The following is a 22,392-nucleotide window of genomic DNA, read 5'->3' on the forward strand; positions in this document are numbered from 1 at the left end:
CTTTTCAAGGTTAGAGGTAAGGAGGCTACCCCAAGGTAAGTAAACCCTTGGGAAAATTTTAAAAGTGTACATTACAACCAGGCATGAAATGCATTATATATATAATGTTAGCACTCAGGAGGCTGTGGCAGGAGGATCTCTACAAGCTGACAGGCTGGGGAAACTGCATAACTGACTATCTGGGACTATGTGATGAGAGCTTGTCTCAAAAACCAAAATGAGAGCTTGATATTTGTTTGAGCAAATCTAAAGTCAGCCAAATAATCAGAATAATTGGCAGGAATTGCTCTAAATGAGATCATCTGTAGAGCCCTGCCCTTGTACTTACAGCACCAGGAAATTAGAACCAGAGGGAACAGAAAACAGTTCCCACTCTCTATTCTACCAAGTACCCAGGTACCGTGACATGGCATCTAGGGACAGACTCCATGAGTGAATTACTGTCCTTAAGAATATATGCCATAATAGTTTGATATGAAATGTCCTTATTAGTTAAACTTAATTCTGGAGAAAAAGAAAAAAATAGTGGAATATGTTTTGGCAGATGAGCAGTGACACTATCTGGAATTCTCTGTGAGGTTCCCAGAGAAGCTCAGGCCTTTCAAAAGCATGTCTGTGAGGAAATTGCTTTTCCATTCCTCTTGTACCTTCCCCTGTTCCTCCTTTAGTACTGAATCAGTGATGTGGGTAACAGACATTGTCCAAGACGAGCTGCATCATTGTTCCCATAATGGTCATCAAGGTCTGTTGATTTATGTCACAACTGCTTCCTGTTTGTTTATTCTACTGTCCTCCTCTCCTCACTTCCAAATCTCATTCACCTTGAGGGCACAGTCCCTTCCCTGCATTTGTTAGCTTTTGGTCCACATTATACAACCTAGAGCCATTTGGGAAGAAGGAACTTGAATTGAGAAAATGCCTCCATCAGATTTGTCAGTAGGTAGACAAGACTGTGGGATAATTTTTTGAGTAATGACTGATGTGGGAGGGCCCAGCCCTCAGCTCACTGTCGGAAGTGCCACCCTGGAGCAGGTGGTTCTGGGTGCTATGAGAAAGCAAGCAGGCTGAGCAAATCATGGGGAACAGACCAGTGAGCAGCACTCCTCCATAGCCCCTGCTTACATTCCTATCTCCACATTCCTGCCTTGGCCTTCTGCCCCGACTTAACCTTGATGATGTACTATGATGTAAAAGTATAAGCCAAATGAGCCATTTCCTCTCTGACTTGCTTTTGGTTGTGATCTTTATTACAGCTAGTTGAAAGGGTAGTCCCTGGTCCACAAGTGTCAAAGGAGTTACAGTTAAACAGAAGGGTTTGGTAACAGGTCTCAAGGGATGGCAGTCTGAGAAACACTAGTCTCCTCTCCAATTTTCCTTCTTTTTGCCCTAAGGGAATCAATTGCCAGGCTTTAAATGTTCATGGACATTTGGGATGTTGTATTCTTCTGGGATGTACTTAGACAAGAAAGCCAAGATCCAGACAGTTACGAGGCATGACCAAGTTCATAGTCATATAGTAATTCAACTAGGGACCAGAAACCCTGACTCTTGCAACTCACATCTTCTTTAAACTGCATTTCATTCTTGCATCTTGTCTTATATGTATTAGTCAATTTCTCTAGAGGAACAGAATTGTTAGAATGAATATGAATACATACACACACACACACACACACACACACACACACACACACACACACACACGGGGCGGGGCAGTATTTGAATGGCTTACAGACTATGGTCCAGCTAGTGGAACAAAGTGGTGTCTACTAATGGAAAATTTGAGAATCCAGTCGCTGTTCAGTCCACGAGACTGGATGTCTCAGCTGGTCATCAGTATAATCTGGAACTTGAAGACATAGGCGCTAATACCAGTGAGGAATGAACTTGCCAGTGAAAATGAGAACAAGCTGACAAAGAGAGTGAGCTTCCTTTTTCCATGTCCTTTACATAAGCTGCCAGCAGAAGGCATGGTACAGATTAAAGGTGGGTCTTTCTCCCTCAAATAAAAATAAAAAGAATAAATAAAAATTTAAAAGATGTGTATTCAGGGTTTATTGTCCCACCTCAAAGATCCAGATTAGAAGTGAGTCATCACATTTCTAATTATTTAAGTCAGGAAAAAATTTCACAGCTGTGCTCACCTGCTTGGGTTTTAGTGAATTTTCGATGTAGTCAAGTTGAGCATCAAGAAGAGCCTGGATCAGAAACTCTAGGACTAGGAACCAGTCATCGGAGTAGTAACAAGTCTCAAGGGATGGTAGTCTGAGAAACATGGGGCTCATCTCAAAGTTATCTTCTTTTTACCCCAAGGGAATCAATCATTACCTTTTAAATGTTCCACAAAACATTTGGGATGCCCTATTCCTCTGGGATGTACTTAGATGAGAAAATCAAGACCCAGAAAGTTACATGGCATGCCCAAGTTTATGGTCATTCACTCATTCAACCAGGGGTCAAAACTCCTGACTCCTGATAGTATTTCATCTTGCCTTGTGGGAAGCCTCCACACCTAAGCTATTTCTAACTGCCTGTAAATAGTTATGATATTGTTTATTGTGTGCCTTTAAGTTCCCAACCAAATTCCACCTTACCTACCATGTTAACTTTTCCTTGAGATTCAGAGTGGATCAAGGGGTGACTTCTGCAACAAGTCATGCTGTCAATACTTGTCCTCTAAGCCAGGCGTTGGTAGTACATTCCTTTAATCCCAGCACTCGGGAGGCAAAGGCAGGCGGATCTCTGTGAGTTCGAGGCCAGCCTGGTCTACAGAGCTAGTTCCAGGACAGCCTCCAAAACAATACACAGAAACCCTGTCTCGAAAAAAAAAAATTGTCCCCTATCAGGCTGGAGGTTTAGGGGAAAATAACTTTTCAACTGCCTTTACTTATCACTCCTAATCCTAATGCTGTCTTTGTTCCCATTCCTCTTTTCTCTTTTCCTTCTCCTCGCCCCTATCTCATTCTTGCTATAAAGCCATGAATGACCTTAAATTCTTGATCTTTCTACCTCTACCTCCCAAGTGCTGAGGTTACAGATGTGTGTCACCATGTATGTGGAAGGCAAAGGACAACCTCAAGCATAGTTCCTTAGGTGCCATGCACCTTTTTGTAAAATGAGACAGTATCTCACTGACCTAGAACTTACCAAGTAGACTAGTCTGACTGACAAGTGAGCCCCAGGGAGCCATCTGTCTCCACTTCCCCAGCATTGGACAAGTATGTGCCACTGAACATACTTATTGTTATTATTTTATTATTATTATTATTATTATTATTTAATATAGATTCTGGAGATTGAATCAGGTCATCATGCTTGCAAAGCAAGCACTTTTCCAAATGAATTATCTCTCTCCAAGGTACTTTAATTTGTTTTTAATTTGACACATGATAATTGTATATATGTTTGAGATACAGTGTGATATCCTGGTACACATGTATGATGTGTAATGATCAAATAAGAGCATCACCTCAAATATTTATTGGTGTTGCATTGCTTTTTATGACCAAACAAAAGGCCATGTTTTGTTTATGCACTGCTGCAGGGATGGACATTTAGGTTTCCTTCATTTGGCTATTCTGCACACTGCTACTGTGAGCATTCTAGTACAGGCACTGCTTTCAATTCTTCTGGAGGGCCATTCACTTTGTTCTTGGTGCTGATGTTTGAGGCAGGGTCTCCCCCTGTGTTCAGGCTAATCTGAAGCTCACCATGTAACCTCAAGAGAGCTTGAACAAAATACTTTCCTTTAAATAGTTAGGGAAAGAGTTTTGGCTCCACTAGTTAGTAACAACTTCCTTCTTTTGCAAAGGCTGCACCAGGGTCTAAGATCAGGAGATGGTGGGTCCAGGCCCAAGCAAACAGGTGAGTAGGCAGGTAGTAGAGGAGGCCTTGTTGACAGGAGGGGACCAGGCTTAGCTGAAGCTGTGGGAACAGCTAAGTGTTTTTTTGCAGAAGGATGTAAAGATTATTGTTAACATAAAAAATCAGCTCTAACACAATAACTACATAAATATATTCTTAGGTAAGATTTTGTTTTGGTCGGGTGTTGATGGCGTATACCTTTAGTCCCAGCATTCAGGAGGTAGAGGCAGGTGGATCTCTGTGAGTTTGAGACCAGCCTGGTCTACAAGAGCTAGTTCCAGGACAGCCAAAAACCAAACAAAAAGAAAGATTTTGTTTGTTTTGTGCTTTGTTTCAGTTTTTGTTTGTTTCGAGACAGGGTCTCCTGTAGCACAAAGTAGCCTCAAACTTGTCGTGTTGTGGAAGCTGACCCTAAATTTCTGATCTTCCTGCCTCTATCTCCTGAGTCCTGGAATTACTGGCAAGCAATGCTATACCCTGTTTATGCAGTGCTTGGATTAGAACCCAATGCTTCTTCACGGTGGGTCCATACTCATTGAGCTGTATCACCAGCCCAAGAAAATGTGAGTGGAAAATCAGAAGATTTCTATTTAAAATTTCTATCAACTAAAGGATTCCAGTCTCAAGCCCATTGGTTTCTGTTTTGTTTTTTGCTTTTGCTTTTTCTGCAGCAGATCATCATTTTGCGTGGTGCATCTCCAGTGGCTACTGAAAGGAAACAAAAACACAAAGAATTAGAAGCTGAAAGCGCTAACATCTCTTGAGAGACTCCAAGCCCTTTCCAGAAGCCTGGGCTTCTCTTTGTAGTCTGGTTGCTATGGTTCTATCTTGTTGTTGCAAAATATTGTCTGATAGCCTCTGGTAAGTTGTTAAATAAGGAACTGATAACCATGGAGGTACTTACAGATCTCTATCTTTCAAGCCAGCCTCCCAGCCCCCGCCTTCTGACTCAACCTTTATTCCTACCTTCCCATTGTTTCTGCAGCTACCCATGATTAAAGGGAAGAAATCAAAGAAAACACATTCAGCCAGTTGTCTGCCAAGGCAATCAGGCTTCTGTGTGACAGGAATACCAATAGGCTAAAGGCTGGCTGAGTTTAGCTGTAGAAGGGGAAAGTTGGTCCTGGTAAATATTCTGTCCAGTGTGCACACATGCTGCATTAAGATGTGGCAGAAGGAGTCTCTAATATTTACCCTTGAGCTGAGTTTATGGGCGTGTGGGTGAATGTATGCCTGGCTGTGCCAGTGATGCTGGGAGGGAGGGAGGAAGCATGGGGATCAAGCGTGGCTCACCACTCTCTTCTCTCTGCACAGTTCCTTGTTAGCTGTTAAAATAGTGACCATCTGGGGCCTGTACTCTTCCTTCTTGGTGGAAGATGAATTCCTCCTCAGAGCTACTGGAGCACAGGACTCACCCTTATGTGTCTTTTTGTAATTTGGCTTTATTGAAGCCTAATTTGTGTCTGATAAATGGCATCCACTTAAAGTTTACAAGTCATGGTTAGAAAAAATAGATGTATTGAGATGTTATTCACATACTAGGAAATTCACTCATTTCAAGTATATAGTCATTTAGGTAATATTTTTGCACATGAAATTAATTTGCTAAGTATATATATCATAGCCATTTCAGCCATTTATACAAATATATATTATACATTCAGCATATCACTCCACTCCCATATTTTGCTCTCCTTCTGCCACCCCTCTCTATATGTAAACATTAGAATTCATAATTTTGGCTTCTGTCTCTACTGCGTGTGTGTGTGCGTGCGTGCGTGCGTGTGTGTGTGCGTGCGTGTGTGTGTGTGTGTGTGTGTGTGTGTGTGTGTGTGTGTATTCTCTGGTTTATTGAGACAAGGTCTCATGTGTCTGAAACTGGCTTCAAACTTGCTATGCGACCAAGGATAACCTAGAACAACTGGTCTTCTTGCCTCCACCTTTTAAGTGTTGTGATTACTGGCATGTACTAACATGACCAATTTTTCTTTCAATGTTTCCCAGAGAAAGGTCTCACTATGCAGTCCCGGACTCACTATGTAACCAGGCTGCCCTGGAATTCCTGGAGAGATCCTCTTCCTTCTGCCTTCTGAGTGCTGGAATTACTTTCCTGTTAGTTGACATCTTTCTCCATTGTAATGATGGTTTTTTTGTGAAAGCCCTATGGCAGAAACATAACAGTGTTCTAGTGTCAGTCTTCCACTGTGACAAATATCTTGACTAAAAGCAACTTGGGGGATGAAATGGTTTATTTTACTTACACTTTCAGGTCACAGTTCATCATTGAGGGAAGCTAGGGCAGGAATGCAAGCAGGAACTTGAACCAAAGGATCATTGATTACTGGGTTCCTTGCATGCTCAGGCTTAGTGCTCTACCAACTGATCCACACTCCCAGCGTTCTTCCTTATTTTTAATTATCTCTGCTTTTTGCATGCTTAATATAGACATATATTCAAGTCTCTTCCTTTTAAGACAATAGTCTCTTGACCCAACAACCTTATGTGGCCATTTTCAGGATCATAATGATTTGAGGTTTTTTTCTGACATAAACATGAAAATTTCTAGGCCTAATCCAAATAAACTAGGCAGGCCTTTCTTAGTCATGGAGTAAGTGACTCTTTTGTGTTTTAGCTAATGTGAGTCTGGCTTACAGATTCTAGTAGTGGGTGCCTTAAACTCATATCTCCTAGATTATCTTTTCTTCTTTCTTTCTGAATCAAACAACCATTGTATGACTCAATTTATCACATGAAAGCCAGGAAATACTTTTGTTTACATCTACATACAATTAATGAACCAGATTTAAAAAAAGAATACAAGATTCTTGGTTTGGGAAAGGCCACAAACTAAATCTTTAATATCTGTACTTCACATTCTTATACATTCTAAATACACTTGAAATTAGAATCATGGGGAACTTTTTAAGGGTAAAGTACAGTACAAACCATGGTGGTAAAATTGGAAATCTGTTATGGTTGGGACATCAGTTATATACAGAATTGTTTAAGATAAAAGCAGTGATCCGGGCAGTGGTGGCACACACCTTTAATCCCTGAATTCAGGAGGCAGAGACAGGTGGATATCTGTAATGTGAGCTTTCTGGCCTGGCTGGTGCTGCCTCCCTTCTCTGTCCCAAAGAAACACACGGAGGCTATATTAGTATAAATCTGTTGGCCGGTGAATTAGGCTTCTTATTCTTACCTCATATCTACTAATCTAAGTATTTCCATGTGGTCTTGGCTTACCGGACCTGCAACTCCTTTGCCTGCTACAACTTGGTAGAGAAGAGAAAGATTTCCTGTTTGTCCCTGCTTATATACTGTTACTGCCAGGCTACCTCACTTCCTGCCTGTCTGTACATACTTTCAGGCTTCTATTGTTAGCTAGTGGTAGTTTCTGCCCAGCTATGTCACTTCCTGGGATCATATGACGACTCCTCTCTGCCTACACTTCCCAGAATCCTCCTTGTCTCTTAGTCCTACCTATCATTCTGCCTGGATAATCAGTGTTTTATTCATCCACCAATAAGACAAACATATACACAGACGAACATTCCCCATCAGATCTCTGTGAGTTCGGGGCCAGCCTGGTCTACAGAGTGAGTTCCAGGATAGACTCAAAAACTACACAAAGAAAACCTGCCTCAAAAAACAAATACAAGCAAACAAAAAAAGCTGAGCAAGGTGTGTGATATACACTTGTCATCTCAGCCCTTGAGTGACGAAGGCAGGAGGATCAAGGACGCAATGTCAGCCTTGACTACATAGTGAAATCTAGAGCAGCCTGGGTTACATGAGACTCTCATAAATAAAATAAGGGTCTGGGGAGGTGGATCCATGAGGAAAATGCAAACATGAGGACTTGAGTTCGAAGCTACTTAGCACCTTGGATAAAAAAAAAGGCAAAATGTGGTGGCAGATATTTATAACCACATGACTGTAGGGGTCAAAGATAGGTGGAACCCAAAGGTTTACTTACAAGCCAATCAGAACTACAGGTTCAGTGAGAGACCATATCTCAAAAAATAAGATGGTGAGGGTCAGTAAGACGGGTAAACATTCCTGCCACAAGCCTGGTGACCTGAGCTCAATACCTAGAATCCAAATTGTTGGAGGAGACAACCAACTTCCTAAAATTGTCTTCTGACCTCTACATACATGCCATGGCACATTCACCACCCCAACACCACACACACACACACACAAATAAATAAACATTAAAAATAACATGACAAAAAATAGAGGAAGGAAGGTATCTAAATCAACATCTGGCCTCCTCAAGCACTTTGCACAGGTAACTATAGTCTGGTACCATACCTAATACACAGTGAGCACAGCACAAATGTCAAGTGACTGTCTCCACTTCCTACTAAAGCAGACAGATGGGCATCTTGCCCATCTGAGTTCTAGTTGGATATTGTGTGAGTAACAGGTCTCACAGGCTGTCACAGAGCTTCATCATAAGGTTGCACAGGGAAAGGTACAAAGGGGAGGTTAGTAGTAACAGTCTCAGACAGGAGTTGGCATAGTGACCATGGGAGGACAAATAGGATTTCCTGGTAGTGTTTAAAAGCACCAAATTTGCCAGGTTGATGATACACACATGTAATTCCAGCAGTTAGGAGATGGAGACAAAAGAATCAGGAGTTAAAGTTATCCCAACAACATTGCAAGACTGAAGCCAGCTTCAGTAAACTGAGACCCTGTTTCAACAACAAAAGCAGTAAGAATCGAGCACCAAACAAAAAATAAAACCATGTACTTGGCAAAAGGAGAGGGATGGACTAACAGCTATGGACTCATGCCAAGTCATTATGCCTTCCAGAACTTCAGTGTTATTGTCTGCACAATGGGTACAGCAATACGTAAGTTCAGGCTGTCAGGGTTTGAAAGAAAGTGGATGGTTTTTCTAACCATGCTCAGAGGTACTTAAAGGAAACCATAATGATCATGTTCACAAATCAAAAAGTTCTCTTTGTCACATATGTATGGCAGAATAATAGTCTCCTAATATAATGTTACTTTATAGAAGAAAATCTTTGCAGAAAATTAAAGAACTTAAAACAGGGGCACTACCTCGCAATTCTTTTCTGAACCCAATGTAACCCTTCATAAGAAGGAACTAGAAGTTGAAAAATGTTAGGCTTTGAAAAGAGAAGCAAGTACACCAAGCCCAGAGGATGGATTCTTCCCTAGAGCCTCCAAAGGCAAACAACCCCGAAGATGCTGGGTTTTAGCTCAGTGCAATACAACTCCAATTTTTGGTAGTTTTAAAGATAGAAATCAGAGTCACAACATGCCAGGCAAGTGCTATACCACTAAGATACATCCCCAGGTTGTTTGGGCATTCAGAACTGTAAGACAACAAATGACAGCTATGAAACCTAATGAGTTTTGTTAAATTAGGAGAGAAAAATGAAGTATCTATGCCAAAGTCAATGCAAAGAGCTTGAATACTAATTCTTGAATCTTTGGAGAGAGACCATCTTTGTTTTATTTCTAGTTACTTACTTGTTTTTTATCTTCCATTTATTCTTTGAAAATATTGTACAAGAAAACAATGAATCTTGGTCATACCCATCTAAGCATCCCCGGCATATTTCCCTTCCACTTCTTGTTCTTTCCTTTTGTTCATTTTTTTCTTGTAACCCACTGAATCCAATTAGTGTTGTTTATCAGAATGTTGTCTGATCTTGTTGGCTTGGTTTTGTGAGGGTAATCGTAGATGCAGTGAGTTTATGAGTACAAGGGCATGTCATGGCCAGAAAACAGTGTTTCACAGCACTCCTCCCCATCTTCTGGCTCTTTTGTTCGTTCTTTCCCATCTTCTGTGATGTTCCTTGAACCCTGGGGTGGTGGTTGATACAGATGTTCTATTTAGGGCTGAGCCCTCATCAATCACTTATTTTCAGCACTTTCACCAGTTATAAGTCTCTGCTTTGACTACTGGGAACATGCCTTGAGTCCTGAGAGGAGACACAGTGAAAAGACTTTCCAAGGAAGTGTATGATATTTTTCCCAACTAAACTCATGTACCCTTGGGGCCCAGGATGTAGCTAAGTTGTTAGAGTACTTGCTTAGCATACAGAAAGCTCTAAGTTTCATCTCCTAGCATGGCATAAAACTGGTAATGATTGATGGTGAAATGCCACCTTGGAACACAAATTTTCAAGTCCATCTAATGAGTTCGAATGTGCCTGAAAGGGGGAGTGAGGATTGAGAAAAAAAAAGAGGCAAGAGAAGAAAGAGTAGGGAGGGCACTCATTGAATATCGAAGACACCCCAAGCCCATTACTCATAGACCTTACATACCCTAAGCAAAATGGAAGGGCAAAATACTTCTTTACCATGATACAAGGAACAAACAAACATAATTACCTCCCCAATATCCAAAACATCTGGTAACCACACCCTAAGTCAAACATCCTGTTATTGGGTCCTGATGGTCAACACATCCAGTAGCTACATCTTAGGTCAAACATCCTGTTATTTAACCTTGAGGAGCAAGAATAGGTTTGAACTCTCTGACCTAAAATCAAGATGGAATGAAGTCAGTAACAATGGGCTCAAACAACAAATAAAAAAATGCGATTCTTAGGGACTTTACACTGCCTTGGGTGGCCTTCATGTAGCAGAAGAACCCTGAATGAAAGGATGTAAAGCAATTTGTGGAAACTAAGCCTTTTAAGAGGTCTGCTTTGCCTTTAGCTTTGACTTTGCATGTTTTTTTCTTTCTTGCTGGGAATTAAGTAACAATGAGATAGTGGAGACACAAATAATGATAACCTTTTCTTTCATGGTCAATTTACTGTAATGTAAGCATAACCCTTTAAAAAAATAATTTTCCACATTCCATACAATCCACCATTTAAAGTGTATATTACAATTTTTTCAGAAGCATTATCACAATCTTAGAACATTCACCAACCTTACAAGATATCCGGTGTTTATTAATAGTCATCCCCTGTTTTCTTCTCACTCCTCACCCTATCCTAGTCTTAGTTTAACATTAATTCACTTCCAATCTCTATAGATGGACCTCTACTGAGCATTTTATATAAAGCGAATCATGTCATTCATGGTCTTTTGTGTCTTCTCTCTCTTAGCAGGATGTCTTCAAGGTTTATTCTTGTAGAAGCATGTATTACTATTCCATTCTCTTTTATGTCTTAATGATATGTTATGGATACAGTACATTTTATCAGCTGACGGACATTTGAACTCTGCTTTTTGGCTGTTATTAGTTGTGCTGCTGTTAATATTTGTATACATGTTTCTATGTGAGAATGTGGGAGCATTCCAGCTGGGCTACACCTGGTCTGGCTCCAGAATGCCAGCACCTAGCCCTAATCCATCTTTTGTTTGGCAGATGTCTTTTGTTTCTCTTGTTGCCCTATATGTGAATCTTGCCTGAGAGTTTCCCAAGGATACAAAGCCTGTGCAAAACTTGGTTGGGGGGCATTGTTCCTTTGGAAACTTTCTCAGGTTGTTTTGAGGACATGGAAATCAACTTGCTAAGGTGTTAATTGAAGAACAGTAAAAGAGGTCCCAGGCAAAGGAAAGTGGTTCAGCACTTGGAGACCTAGCCACCCTGCAGTCAAGAAAGGCTAAAGTCATCCTTAAGGTGCCTCGAGTCTTCTTTCCAGAAATTTGTGAACCCCACACCTTCGACACAGCACGGGAATATTACTGTTTCACTTCAAGATACACTTCAGGGTTTGGAAAGATGCCTCAGTGATTCTCAGAGATTAAGAGCACTAGTGACTCTTCTAGAAGACATGGTTTCTAGCTACTCTTCCAGAGGACACGGGTTTGAGTCCCAGCACCTACACAGCTTCTCACAACCCTCTGTAATTCCACTTTCAGGAGATCTGATGTCCTCTTCTGGCCTCCGAGGAAACCAAGCATGTACATGGTACACAGATATACATGCAGGCAAAGTCCTCATATACATAAAATAAAGAAAAGAAATACTTCAGAGTGGAATTGCTGAGTCATCTGGTAATTCCATGTATAACTGTTCCAAAACAACTAAATAAGGATTCCCACTACCACAGATGAGAATTCCAATTTCTTCATTTCCTTAGAACACTTCTTATTGTCAGGGTTTAATGACAGCCAATCTGGTGTGCTAGTAGTGTCTGCATGTAGCCAGCTTTTCTGTAGGTTCAGGGTTATGTTGAAAAGATGTCAGCAGGGAGGATGAACAGCAAAGCAGGCACAGAAGCAGATCCTTCTCTCCACCATTAACATGTAATCTTCATCTGGGTAAGGCTTTTCAGTTTGCATAAAACATGCTGGTGGATGAAAGTAAAAGGGAAAAAAATCCTCCAGGGTGAAACAGCTTCTAAAGAAGGGGGGTGGTGAAGGCATGGATGAATATGCATAAGATACAAGGAAAGGGCCGAGATGGCTCCTTTGGCTAAATGCATGCTACCCAAGCATCAAGAACTGAGTTAGGTCCCTATCACCATGTAAACAGTTGGAAAGAGGGGTGGTGTGCATCTGTAATCTCAGCATTAGGGAGGCAGAGATGGCATGATCATTGGAGGTCACTGGCAAGCAGGTCTGTTAGAAGCAGTGAGCTTTAGGTTCAGTGAGACATCCTGTCTCAAAAACAAGCTGGAAAAGCAATTGAGAAAGACAGTCAATGTATCACACACACACACACACACACACACACACACACACACACACACACACACACACAATGGCAGAGATACCGAAAGGAGTTCTTTGATGAAAACCCTGCACTATGAGAATTTGTGCATACAGAACTTCCTGGGCAGAAGACAAGTATATATGTTGACTGTATTACAAGATGTAAGCAATCAAATAGCAGCCTTTGGTTTTACCTAAGGGCTGACAAATGGGAACTAAGGCATCCCTCTACCTTCTAGCCAGGGTCCCCAGGAGAATTCTTCTACCCCAAGAGATATAAACACATCAAAGCCAGGACTAAAGGTACAGGCCTGTAATCTTAGTAGAGGCAGGAAGTTTAAAAAATTCAAGACCAGCTTGGGCAACTTAGGGGTGCCATGCCTCAAAATTCAGATAAAGGGGGAGAAAGGTAGTATAAAACTTTCTTAGCATTTGAGAAGTCCTAGGTTCATTTCCTCAATATTTAAGAAATTCAAGTCTGACTGTGTACTGTGCTATATACTTATTAACTCAACATTCTTGTGGCTAAAGTAGGAGAGTCATGAGTTCAAGGTCACCCTAGGTTATATAATCCCAGTCACACACCTATGGTGGGGGGAGGGGATAAAAAGAATGCCGTGTCGAATCTGATGTCTAATGATATTTTGGACATTTTGAGGACTAGAATTTGAAGAAAAGTTAGAAGAGGGGAAGAGGCAGAGAGACAAGAAGATTGCCACAAATTTGAGGCCAATCTGGGCTACGTAGCAAGTTCTAGGCTAGCTGGGGCTAAATAGTAAGGCCCTTTTTAAAAAATGACAAATGAGAAAGTCTGGCATATAAACCTACTTGGGATTCAGGCTTGTTTTCTTAGATACATGAGTTAAATTTTATTTTAAAAGGCTGGAAAAAAATCTAAAGGAATGCAATATGACAAGTAAAACTTACAAGAAATTCAAATTTAGCATTCATAATTAAAGTTTTATTGAACCAGACATGCCAATTCTTTTCCATATTGTGTATGGCGACTTACTGTGAAGGCAGAGTGGAATAGTATCAACAGAGACTCTAATTTCCACAAAGTTTAACATTTTTTCTTCTATAGAAGGAGTTTGCTGACACGCTAAAGGGAGATTTAGAAGATGTGGCCTCCCCTAGGTAATCCATTGAGCCTTGGGTAGTAGATCAGTATTCATCCCGGGTATACAAATGGACTTTGGACTCCCATCCAACAATGTGAGATGCACTCTCACACTGAACTCTTGGGGGAGGGTCTAGGCCCTGCCCTGGATGAAATGACAGACTATGGACACCCACATGGAGGGCCTCACCCTCCCTGGGGAAATGAGGGGATATTGGGGGGGTTGGGGGGAGGGAATGGGAGGAGGGGAGGGAAACGGAGAGGGACCTGGAATTGACGTGTGAAGCAACCTTGTTTCTAATTTGAATTTAAATTTAAAAATAAAAATATATAAAAAGAGAAGATGTGGCCTCCTATTGTGATTCACCTGTGTGTACCAGATGTAGATGGTGTGGATTTCAATCTTCAATTGTTCTTCACCTTATTTTTTGTGAGTCTCTTTCTGAACCTGGGGCTCACCAATTTGACTAGACTGGTTGCCTAGTAAGCCCTAGGAATTGTCCTGTCTTTGCCTCCCCATTGCTGGTTTTTAATTAGATGTTGGTGATTAGATTCCTTTCCTTATACAGCAAGCACTTTATTAACTAAAGCATCTTCCCAGTCTCTCTTTTGTCATGAGACAGGAGTTCATTCTGTACTCACTACGAAGGTCTGCCTGGCCTGGAAATGCCTGTGCTGGAGCGTCCTGACCCTGAGCTCTGTCAACCCTCCCGCCAATGTCTTTCAAGTGCCAGGGTTTCAGGTGTGTGCTACCACACTGAGCTGTGGATCTTAGAGCTGACGAAGTGAAACTAATCCAAATGAATTGGGGCCAGTCTTTAGGGATGCTCATGCCCAGGGAACAGGGATGCAGACGAACCACTGATGATGGTAAATAAGCCTCAGCTTAATTAAACATGTCAACTCCCAGACTGTTCTATTGCCTGGTATTTCAAATACACTCCCCAGAGGAAGATTAATTAAGTTACAGCCTGGGGTAGCTATCCAGCTGGAAGCAACACCAGCCAGCCCATCAAGCGTTTAGTTTTGGCATATTCCCATGTCCATCCCTTCCCTTGTTCTGTCTGCAAGGTGAGACTTCACACTCCTGCTTATTCTAGGAAGGCTTGGCTTCAAGTAGTCTCTGGAATGTAAGGAAGAACATTACAGTAGGTAAATCTTAGATGGAAAGCCCAGAGTGATATTTCTGCCCCACACTGAGGCTTTAATCATGGGACTTTTTTTTCTTTTTGAGGCAGAGTCTCATCCCAGGGTTACTTCAGTCTTACTCTGCCCTCTGCCCTTGCAATCTCCTCCAGAAAATAAAATAAAATAAAATTTAGGAGAAGAGAAAAAAAAAGGAAAAATCAATCTCGTTATAGAAGCTGTAGAGTGACACAGTGAGTCACACAGTAAATCCTTTTATCCATGTACCTTTACTTGCAAGTGTTCATTGCAAAGTGTCATTGGTGTAGTTCTAGGCCTCTGGTTTCTGCTACACTATCTACACTGGGCCCTTAGCAGGACTCCTCTTGGATATCCTTTTATTGCCCTGTGTCATGGAGATCCTGCAGCTTTAGTCTGTAGATAGAGATAGGGTGGATGTCAGAGTGGACCAATTCATAACCCTCGTTCTGGGCCTGGGTGGTTGCAGGATTGGTCATCCCACAAGCTCTCTCCTGTCTTCACCACCTGGGTGAGTTCTCCAGCTTGTCCTGGCCAGTTCACCCCTTGCAGTGATGAGCAAGGGGCAGGGCCAGTTCTCTTGCTTTCACATCCACAGGGTCTTTGGAAGGGATGAGTAAATGAAGAAGATCGAGATGCATGATATGAAAGACACAAAGAACAAATAAAAACAATTTAAAAATCATGTCGTTTCTGTGGGCTTATAAAATGAATATGGCATGGAATAGAGTACATATAGAGTAGATAACTGTATTTGAGGCATGGGTTAGCGATGTGAAATAAGTATTTTAAAATTATTTTAAGTATGTTTAATAAATATGGTAAGATAAAAAAAACCTCACTCTGTAGATGCTGTGGGTGACTGTTCTCTTAGCCAAGCAAGTGCCATCTTGGGGAGTTCAGCTGTGCCTTCTTGCAAAAGGATTATATCAGCTTGGCTTATTGAAGGTTACCGCCCTTTCAGGCAGGGGTGTATAGGATCAGAAAATCCTTACTTGAGAATCCAGCTGCTCCCTAGAAGGGGCAAGAGCAGTGGTTCTCAACCTTCCTAATACTGACCATTTAATATAGTTCCTCACGTTGTGGTGACCCCAACCATACAATTATTTTCATTGCTACTTCATAACTGTGATGTTGACACTGTTATGAATTATAATGTAAATGTCTGCTATGTAGGATGTCTGACATGCAAGCCCTGGGAAAGGGTCATTTGACCCCCAAGGAGGTCTGGACCTACAGGTTGAGAACAGCTGGGCTAAAGTATATAGGCAAGGGAAGACTGGGGTGGGGGCTCCATCAATGTGGCTATGGGGGAAATCACACATCCCTATTGGGTAAAGGCTTTCCAAGTTTAGCCAGTTAGGAGAAGGAGCACTCACATTCCTATAAGTAACTCCTCAGCCACGCTCTGTAATGAAGCGAATACACGTATGGCTCCCCAGAGTGAACTGTGATAGAATCATGCCTCGGTTTATCATTAGGAGAAGGCACAGACATTGCTAAAGTCTTTCCCTGAGATGAAATTAAAGCAACTGTGGGCGAGGATAATCTTGAAATTCTGGTCTTCTTGCCTCCTCCTCCCTGTTACAAGAATCCCAGTTGTGTGCCACTGTGTCTGATTTGTGTGATTCTGGCAATGCCTGGGCTCTGTGCAGGTTAGGCAAGCACTCTGACATTGGAGCTACTTCCCCAGCCCAGCGGTGGGACTCTTAAGGTGCCAAGAAATGTCTCTGAGAGTTTGCAAGTGACATTAACTATCAGGGAGCTGTGTACAAATACTGAGGAAGACCCACATAATTCCCCCTGTCTGGCTGATTGTGTGGTTACTTGTTGCAGATTGGTGGGTTGAAACCACTGACTTGCCCACTGGCTTTGGATAAGTCCTTTCAACATTAAGTATCGTCTGGTAACTTTTGGTGGGAGGGCCTAGATACCAAGTCAATTTTAAACCAGAGATGCAGGAGCCTTTTGGTCTCTGTTATTTGTTTCATCAGTCATTGCAGGGAGGTTATGTCAGTAACCGTGCAGCTGGGAAGAAATCATACCTCCAGTAGCACTGCAGGTAAAAGTGGTTTGCTTGCTTCTTTTCATCGCTTCTTTTCATCGCTTTAGCACAAGGAATGGGAATGGGAGCCCATCTGTAGGAGTTACCTTCTCTCAGTTCTGAAGGGACCAGGGCCAACAGTTAGGGTTGAAAATCCAGGCCCAGAGTCACAACCACTGACTTGTATCCTTGAAAGCAAAAGCACATTGCCTCTGTAGAGGTCTGTACCTTTCCAGATAATGCCAGTGGCTTTGGAAGGTCTTTGTGGCTCTAAATTCATTGCTTATCTTCTGTGGAATGGTGCCTTTGCTTCTACCTTAGGCTCTGCCTTAGTTTTCATACACAGACACTGTTTCACATAGGAACCCTAAATCAATAGAACTCTTTTGTGATTCCATTTCAGTTCTGCTATTGCCATGGAACTGTGGCTGGAGCATTCACACACATCTGAACCCCTCTGCGGACATTTCTGCCTCTGAGATATCTTAGAGCATGAATCTCTTCCCCTTTTTTGCCTCCTCTTCTACTTCACTCCGTTACTCTATTTGTAATGTCATTAGCAAGATTACCACGTGGCAAGACTCTCAACAGACTAAGAATGGCGTTCCACTGGCAGAGTGCTTCCCTAACATGCATAAAGCCCTGTATCCTAGCCTCAGGACCAAATAATCCAGCCACAGTGGTTCACAACTCTAGTCCCAGATGGACACAGGAGGATCGGAAGTACAAAGTCATCCTCAGTTTCATAGAGGGTTTTAGTTAGCATGGGCTACATGAAATCTGGTTTATAAAAACAACAACAACAGCAACAGCAGCCACAACAAATGACTCTGTAGGGAGCCTTCTAGGCACTCAAACCCAGATAAGGACCCATTGACTAACATTGCTTTCCACTTGGGCTGAATCACCTGTGCAATGGAAAGGACGAGCTACTGCAGGACAAAGCAGAGGAAGTAGTCTGGAACCTGGTGACCACTCAACAGAAAGGAGTGCCCATGGGACTAGAGAGAAGCCTAGATGTCCCCGAATACCTGACAACACACAAAGAAAGGCAACAGACCTTGGTGAAGGGGAATAGGAAATGAATAAATGAAAACTGACATTTGTCTCTATCGATAGGGCTAGTTTTGCAGTCTGGCAATGCAGAGGAATTTCCTCAGTTTCTCCTCCTCCCTTTTTTATGGTGCTATGGATTGAATGCAGAGACTTGTGAACGCTAGGCAAGAACTACAAAAAGAACCACAGCCACAACCTGTCCTCCCTCCCCTCCCTTCCTTTTTTCCTTCCTTCTTCCCTTCCTTCCTTATTTTTGCCTATTTTTCTTTCTTTCTCCTACAATTTGGTTTGCATTTTGGAAAAGTGACTCAATTACCCTGAAATTTAGTTTGCATATTTACAAAGTAGGGCATGTGTGTCTTTAAGGGATGCAGTGAAAATTGAGTAAAATACCCCATGTGAAGGTATCAGCACAAACTACCTTGTTTTTCTCTGAAAGTACTCAGGAAGTACCAACCAGTGCCAGTTGCACCAGGAAGTGTAGCTATAATAAATTAGCCTTCATATCTACACACACACACATACACACACACACACACACACACACACACACACACACACACACACCTAACTGCTTAGCTTATCCTGCCTAAAAGACTAGGAGAAATCTAGAAGAACAACATTAGCCAATTTTGCAACTTGGCTTACAGGAAAACAGGTTGTGGCTTTGGCCTCCACCCTGCCTCTCAACCTCATCTCCAGCCCAGTGGTGTGTTTTCAGGTTTCTTTTAAATGCTTACGGATGGCAAATTCACTGCTGACCAGTAGTCAATGGAAATAAGACCACCATACCTGTTCATATACTATATGGGACCTAAAGCTTTCTGACATAGGACAATAAAATGCAATTCTTGATCTAGAATTATTATAGCAAGCTTCTAGTTCAAAACCATCAATCTTACTCTCTCCTTTTTATTGGGAATTTGAATCCCAGGTACTTTAATATGCTTATGGCAGCACATTCATTTTAAGACAAAACTAGTAACAGAATTCAATATGATTTGCTACATAATCCAAAATTTCTACCAGTTCAAACTTGGCCTATGAAAAAACTATGTATACATACAGTATATGCACAGCTGTCAAAATGTTGAATGCCATTACTTACTTTTCTTATGAATTATAAATTACCTGCCCTTCAGGAATCTTGAGGTAATCATTTTCTTGCAACATACCTGAGGTTGATACATTGTGTCATTGTGCCAAGCCAACAGGAGCCAGTTAATATATTAATCAGCCATTTAATATATTAATCATTTTGTTAGTAAGATTGTTCAGTCCAACTTGGTTGTGGACACCTATAATCCTAGGACTTGGGAGGTTAAGGCAAGAGGATAAGGAGTTCAAAAGCAGCTACATGAGACCCTGTCTCACAAGCAAAGGACCCCAGATCACTCCACCTATTGGTTTATTGACTAGTCCTTATTTAAATTTCCCTCTAGTACTCTAAAAGATAAAATATGTTATAGGTATCCTAGTTTCCAAAAAAGAGATCATATATTGAACTTCAGTTGTAAGGGTGTGAAAAGAAGAAAATGAAGGTTTTATGATAATGGGACCAAGTTCATTTCAAGACCCAGATCAAAGAAGGCTATGATGATGTTAAGGGAAAAATGTGTGTTATCTAGTATGTTCTGGAAAATTCATTTAAAGGTCTTGGAGGCATTGAAGTAGGACTCAAGCAATCTCTCAGAAGTGTGAGTTGTCCTTTTTGTTTAGCTCATGTAGTTTATGATATTTTGTTCTATCTTGTTTGATTTCTGACCCTAATTAGATATTTTTATTCTCCATACTTATGTTCTTATCTCTAATATTTGCCGAGAACTATGCTGTTACTGGGAAATGAAGGTTGAATAAGATTTAGCACATGGACTGCAATATTATAGAGGCAGCCCATAGGGAAGAGTTTTCTGACTTTAGGCACTGAGTTCCTGGAAGCCTCACCAATTACACACACTCCTTGGACAAGGCACTGTAACTCTAGAGTATTGGCTCAGCATGGAGTTAATAAATATAAGCATCTATGATATTAGGAAAACCAGCTTTGTCCTCGTTGTTTCTCCAGATGAGAAAACTATGGAACAGGGAGATTTATATGATGGGCCAGCACCAAGATAAAGCAAGTCTCAAGGGCAGGAGTTCAACCTAGAATTTGGGCTTCACGGCCTCTAGTTTGCTATGCTATTTCTTATTGGAATGCTAAAAACTTGACTCATAAGACAACTGACTAGTCCTAGGATAGACTCTTTGAACATATGCTTTCAATGATAAATCATAAAATCAATGCCATGTGGAAATAGACTTCAGTCACAGCAGTTTGGGAACTGGTCTGCTGGAAAGGTGGTCACTGCAGTCATGTAGTAGATAGGATCTGAAGGAAGCTCATGGAGAAACTGGAGCTAACACAGGCAATAATGCCATCTTGTTGGTTATTCCCATGAAAAGAGGAAGTTCTGTGACATTCACTCCAAGCTCCTATTTATTCATTTGTGTGTATGTGTATGTGCATCTGTGTGAGTCAGAGGACAACTTGGGACTCCTTCTACCATTTGGGGCCTGGGGTTTGAACTCAGGCCATTAGATTTGAAGATAGGTGTGTTTATGTCCAACTATTTCACCATCCCTACAGCCAAATTTCTAAGGAAGACACCTGGGTGAATGTTGAGACCCTTTTCTGTGAACAGATTAAAAACAAGAAGAGAGGAGGACATAGGATTGTAGGTGTTGCTCGTGGGGAAGGAGTTTGGTCTAGGTGTGGTATTCAATGGAATGAATATCACTTGGGCATGAAAATGTCTAGAGGACAAAAGATAGAGTTATGGAATTAAAGGTCGTATCATTTCCCCAAACAATACATATGTCAGAAAGTAAAAGGGTATATCTGAAATCTTGAGAATTTAAATAATAACTGTAAGAAGAGACTGTGATCTTGATAATTAATTTGATAGAATTTAGAATCATCTTAGCAACAAGATGCTGGGCACATCTGGGAGGGATTATCTAGACAAGTTCAATTAACAATGGAAGACCCACCCTAATTTTGGGCTGCACCATCCTAAGGCCTGGAGTCCTGAACTGAGTAAAAAGGAAGAAGGAGCTGAGGACCAGCATTTGCTGACTTCCTGACTGTGGACACAATGTGCTCAGTTGCCATCTGCTCCTGCCCTATCTTCCCTGCCGTGATGGACTGTATCCCCTGACACTGTAAGTCAAAATAACCCCTTCTTTACATTGCTTTTGTCAGATATTTTGTTGGAGCAACAAGGCAAGCATGTGATACAGATATCAAGCCAGGTAGCGGTGGTCAGAGCACTTCTCCTAAGAAAAGGGTGCTTTCTATCAGCTCATGAGCCCCCATTAATGAATTTGCAGATTTTCCCTGTCTATATTAGACAGTTTCTTCAAAACAGCCACTCTTGAACCAGTGAGGTGTCTCTGCAAATAAAGGCAGGTGCTAACCGGCCTTATGACCTAAATCTTATCCTCAGTACACAGAGTGGAAGCAGAGAACTAACCCCCACCACACACACATACAAGCATACCCGCAGTAAATAAGTCAAATGTAATAATTTTTAAAAATCCACTTTTGAGATGTAAGTAAAATGTGTCTCTCAGGAAAAGGCTGATCTTCAACATACTGAGGTTGTCCGCTGGCTGTTCTGTGTCCCTAGAAGGAGAAGAGAAGGACCCTTTGCTGCTGGGTTATCTTTCGAACTTGGACTTCAGTTGACTATGATAGTGTTGGTTGCAGCTGTTAGTTGGGGCTTCATGCTAACTCTGCAGTTCCCTGTCTTCTTTCCATAATATCATCCTTCTCTAATGACAGATATCACATCTACTTAGGACAATTGACAAAACAGCAATGGTTACTAACCTTACTGATAAATCAGTGTGAAGAGAGAGGGAGGCAGATCTCCTCACAAAAGGATCATTTTCCTTTCAGTTCAAAAGCACAGAGTAGGCACGAATTCTCCATGGGCATAGTGGTGAATTCTGCCTCCCCCTGGGGTTAGAAACTCCCCCAGAGCTCTGAGGAGGCAGCTGCTATTCATTAAGATGAATACATCCCTGATGAAGGCGATAATGTTTCCAGAGGAACCTGCTCTGGACGGCCTCTTCACTGAACTTGTGAACTCTTCTACTTCCTGCTTGCTGAGGAAGGCTGCCGTCTACAAAGGAGCTTAGCTTTTGCCTGCTTCTCTTTCCCAACCTTTGAGTTGACTGTGGAGACTTTCCAGTGTTTGCATTCCAGTCTCTACCAATCCCCCTTTCTCAGCAGCCAATAGAGAGGCACACACACACACACACACACACACACACACACACACACACACATTTTTGTGGTTTTATATGAATGCCTCAAACATACTTCCAAACAAAGTCATGAGAGTTGGTTTAGGAAAGATTTGCTTCTCTATTCTGACTCAAACAGCAATTTGAATTGTATCAATAGGAAAGAGGAGGCGACATTCCAGATTAAATA

General features: G+C 41.6%; 1 long non-coding RNA gene across 1 annotated transcript; it reads right to left on the bottom strand.

Annotated features, from left to right (window-relative positions):
- Nucleotides 1-1,225: 1,225 nt before the first annotated feature.
- Nucleotides 1,226-22,106, bottom strand: LOC106021478. Its single transcript, XR_001196733.3, has 3 exons — nt 21,784-22,106; nt 5,901-6,025; nt 1,226-4,572 (listed from the first exon to the last, which is right to left on the bottom strand). It is a non-coding gene; the product is annotated as an uncharacterized LOC106021478 (long non-coding RNA).
- Nucleotides 22,107-22,392: the final 286 nt, after the last annotated feature.

Source organism: Mesocricetus auratus, unplaced genomic scaffold (assembly GCF_017639785.1).
Source record: "Mesocricetus auratus isolate SY011 unplaced genomic scaffold, BCM_Maur_2.0 Super-Scaffold_100003, whole genome shotgun sequence".
In the NCBI taxonomy this organism is placed as follows: domain Eukaryota; kingdom Metazoa; phylum Chordata; class Mammalia; order Rodentia; family Cricetidae; genus Mesocricetus; species Mesocricetus auratus.